Here is a 4,806-nt window from a genome sequence, read left to right as displayed (position 1 = left end):
TTTCACGTGTGGATGACCTGGGTTGTAATCATATTTGAACATGGTGCTTATAGTGGTAGCCTCATCAAATAGATCCATGTACTTCTTTAAAGGAACCATGAACATTTCACAAGACAAGTGATGTAGGGTTTCTGAAATAGATCATAGAACCATTTTGCTACTGATTCAACTCCGTTTCACCATAATGTGTCTATATGTTATAATAAAATAATTTAATATTAGTGGATTCCGGGCTTCTTATTCTCGGTAGTGAGGACACCAGATCAAGAATAATGGGGTGGCCTGGGTGGCGGACGCTATACCTGAGGCGGCTATCGCTACCGGAAAAAAGATCTTTGCCGAGTGTCAAGTGTTTTGCCGAGTGTGTTTTTCGGGCACTCGGCAAAGAGCGTCTTTGCCGAGTGCCTTTTTTAGACACTCGGCAAAAACGCTCTTTGCCAAGTGCCTTTTTTAGACACTCGGCAAAGAAACTCTTTGCCGAGTGCCTTTTCTAGACACTTGGCAAAGATAATTTTTAAATCATATTTTGAAGTAGTAAATTAATTCAAATAAAAATATTTTCAACTACAAAGTTGTATAACTCATCAAGATGCACAACTCTTGTTTTGGACATTTATTCATTTGACAAAATAAATGTAAATTTGTTCACAAAACATATATATCTCTCTCGTAGTTTATGAAACTATAAGAGAGATATATAAGATTTGTGAACAATATTAGAATTATCATGTCAGATGAAGAAAATGACAAAACAACCAAAATAAACTTTGTAGATCTTTACAATTTATAAGATTTTACAGTTGGCAACATTTTAATTTGAAGTCATCTTGTCAACAAAAACTACATCTGAATATAGAAAATTTAAAATTCGAATTTTGCAAATAACCTCGAATGGAAAAACCATCAAAATTAAAGTTGTAGATCTCAAAAAGTTATGAAAGTTTATAGTTGATAACTTTTTGATTTGAAATCATTGTGTCATGTTAAAATACGTTTGAAGTTTTCAAATTTGAAATTCAAATTTTGTAAACGATCTCGGATGAAGAAACTACCAAAATAAAAGTTGTAGATCTCGAAAAATTATACCACTTTGTAGTTAACAACTTATTCATTTGAATTTATTTACTATCTCAAACAAATAATTTACACTCGGTTAATTATAACATGTGGAAAATAAAAACGTAATGTTGACACACTTGGTCCAATGGTGCAGTGGTAGAGGGAGTTGTTTGTGTGCAGGAGGTCGTGAGTTCAAAACCTTTCATCGACAACTTATGAAAAATTGGTGAAAAAATGTGCAACCCATTAGATGGGTCACTAGCTAGCTGTGCATGCTTCCCCAATAATTTTTTTTCCTATTTTATTTTTTTGGACTTTTTTTGATTTACATTTTGCCGAGTGCTTCTTTATGCCGAGTATTTCTTGGCACTCGGCAAAGCCTTTGCCGAGTGCCCGACAAAAGGCACTCGGCAAAGACGTCTTTGCCGACGAAATCGCTGCCGAGTGCCCTTTGCCGAGTGTAATCAGAGCTTTGCCGAGTGTCCCAGACACTCGACAAAGCCCCTAAATCCGGTAGTGTATAGCGCTTGCTAGAGATAAGGTAGAATTCTAAGTCTTTCTCCAACAGCTAGCTCTTATGTCTTCGCATAAGATTTTTTTATGAGGTTGGAGAGAGAGAGAGAATATATGGTGAGATAGTGTACTATCTCTTTGTCAAGATTTAACTCAGAGAGTGGGCTTCATACTTTATTGATGAGAGGGAGGTTTTGGGACCCAAGATATTTTAAGCAATGTACTAGACAAACCATTAAAAATGTAATCTTTTTGCTATCTATTCTATATTATTATACTAGCTCAACTATTTGAGACGGCATGTAGCGCTCACAACAGGTCAACTTCCACACACCTTGTAATAGATAATTCAGTTAACTGGCTCGGCACTGTCTGGGATTTATGGTACAAAATAGTTGTCTCAACATTATTCCCCCATGAGAATAATACATAAACATGGAGCATTTTATTCATTACATATGTGATATTTGCGGTTCGTTGATCAGAAAGTAGGAAATTAAAAGCAACGACTCTAGGGACAGATCGTAGCCACATGACATTGTGAGTAGGGCTACGATCACTCCATGGACGATCCACTCTTGTGCACTCCGCAGAACTCCTCCAATTGGATTGCTTACCTTGAACCCTTCCTCCGAGTAACGGAACACCACGTACTCATCTGTCTTCAAGGGGTTGTACATCAAAGGATGGTCCCGGTCGACAAGTTCATCCATGGGACTCAACACAGCTCCGTTCTTTGCCACGGTGGTGAACAGCACCGAGAAGCGTTCGCGATTGCTCGCCGCGTTCACACGGTGAACGCACGCGGGTACCCTCCCGTTTGTTACCACCTGATCGAGATGACGGTGGTGTCAGGTTCCGAATGCACACGTATCACCGAAAAACAGAGAGCTGAGAAAGAAGGGGATCGACGATTGATTCATACTGTGAGCGGGTCCCCGGCGATGATGGTGATCGTGTCCGCCTCTGGAGGGATGGTGATCCAGCTCCCATCCTTGGCCTGCACCTCGAGGCCTTCCACCTCATGCTACACGATCGCCTTCGTGAAGCTAGGATTGGTGTGCCTTGGCAGGGTCACGTCCATCTTCGACTCCTCCGGCACGCCGTAGTGTGACAGGCGAAGGCTGTGAGTGAGCGTCTGGCGGTGGCCGGCAATGTTCTCTTCCCGGACGCCGAGGCCATCCAGGGTCATCCTCTCCACCGTATGCTCCAGTTTGAGCACGTTACTGACGAACGAGATGACTGTGTCGCTGGAGAAGAAGTGTGACAGATCGACATGAGAATTTTTGCACCAACAAACTCAGTAAATTATAAACCAATAAAGTCTTATTTATAAATTAAATGAAGAAAAGAGCATAAGTGGTTGTACGAGAATTCCGGGTTGCCTTGCAGCCAGAAGATGCTGCTGAAGTCGCGGACACTGCTGGGGTCCCTGACTGCTGGGGTCCTCTCGAAGTCCAGGCCGGCAAGCTTCCTGACGTAGCCCCTCAACGCTGCATCGGTGGAGAGGTTCCACTGCTTGGTCTCAACAGGGAACGCAAAGAGCTCCGGCATGCTACGCTCGATTAGTGCCCGCCGGAGCTCCGGCCCGAGCGTGTCACACGCGGCGACAACGCAGCCGTGCTCCACTATGGACGTGGTTACCGATGAAATAAATAAGAATTTCAGTTTTAAATTAATCTGAAGATAAATCATGACCATGACGATAATTGCGTACAGAAAACGAATAGATCTAAACATGCTCAGAATGTAATTTAAGATAAAATATTGCAGCAGCAAGATCAATCCTAACCAGATCATACTAGGTATGAAAGTAAAGGTATAGTTAGGGACAGAAAACCGTACGTTTCTTGTCTGATTGGAATAACTAGGCAAAGAAGACGACGGTGACGATCAGCACCTCCACGCGCTTGACGACACCGAGTCGTACCCCACTGATGAGGAGGTAGACGAGCCGTGGTGACGAGAACGTAGAGGACGGCGATGTGAAAGCGTTCGAGCAGTCGCCCGAAGCCGTCGGGAACAATCGGCTTTCTACAGCCGATTTCGGGACCTTTCACACGCACGTCACGCGCCCTTTGCCCGAGACCGGAGAGAAGACCATGGGGAACAATCGACTCTTTCGCCCGAGACCGGAGAGCCGATCATGGGGAACAATCGGCTCTTTATAGCCGTAACAGAATACAAATCTGCAAAAGAAAGCCGATTTCCCGCAAGAGTTGGACCCGGATTTTGGCGGACCATTCACGTGCACGTTGCGCGCCCGCGCCCTTCGCCCGAAGCCCGAGCCCGGCCTGGCGAGATGAGCGAGCGCGCGCGTGTTCTTCTTTTTTACTCTCACCCACACTTGAAAGAGCATGGAGAGCATCCAACTATTTAAGTTAGGTTCCTGTCGGTGTTTAACCGGCTGCCCACCGAGGGATATACTCAAGGCGGTAAGTTTTAGGTGAGGAGACACCGAGATCAGGAGCTCGAAGGTGCAACAAACACAAAACTTAGACAGGTTCAGGCCGCAAGATGCGTAATACCCTACGTCCTGTATAGTGATTTGTATTGCCTTTGATATAGAATGATCTAGAGATCTTGTTTTGAGAGGGTCCATGTCCCCCCTTATATACCCGGGAGGCCAGGGTTACAAGAATACTAATCAACACCAGCCGAGGAATCGTACCAGAACATATCTCGAGTAGATTCCTTCTGTATCGGTTAGCTTTATCTCCTACTTAAACGGGATAAATAAGAGATAAACGAGATAAATAAGAGATAAAACGGACTTAATCTATTAAACCTTTTTAAACTACGTTATGTATACAGTCCCGTAGCCCCGGGTCTGACAAGCCCCCGAGCTCTTCGTAGCTGAGTACTGCAGGCTTATCGAGTACTTTCGAAATAGTCTTCGGCTTCTTTTGAAACTCCATCTTCAAGTCCTTCTTCGAGTACTTCCTTGGCTGCATCGAAACTATGAGGTGCTCATGTCCCGAATTATATTTTTGATATGGTGTGCGATTGAAAAATCGCACTCCATATGGAGTAGCCCCTGAGCCTTAGGTTGAATCGGAGAATCAAGCTGAGGGTCACATTAGTCTTGAATCTTCCTTTCTTACTTTTCAAATAAATTGGAAAAAATAAGCAGTCGATGCCACGTATCCCGCAGCCCCCGAGCCTTGAATCCAAATCCCCCAAATTTGGAGTGAAGGATCCAAAAGTTGTGGCATGCAGTGCAAAAAATGTCCA

The 4,806-nt window shown here is 43.8% G+C and overlaps 1 pseudogene; it reads right to left on the bottom strand.

Annotated features, from left to right (window-relative positions):
• Positions 1 to 2,024: 2,024 nt before the first annotated feature.
• Positions 2,025 to 3,126, bottom strand: LOC112873242 (annotated as a pseudogene).
• Positions 3,127 to 4,806: the final 1,680 nt, after the last annotated feature.

The sequence above is a fragment of the Panicum hallii genome, chromosome 9 (assembly GCF_002211085.1).
Source record: "Panicum hallii strain FIL2 chromosome 9, PHallii_v3.1, whole genome shotgun sequence".
NCBI classification, from domain to species: domain Eukaryota; kingdom Viridiplantae; phylum Streptophyta; class Magnoliopsida; order Poales; family Poaceae; genus Panicum; species Panicum hallii.
Note: the sequence above shows the minus strand (reverse complement) of the source record. Positions and strands in the feature narration are given on the sequence as shown.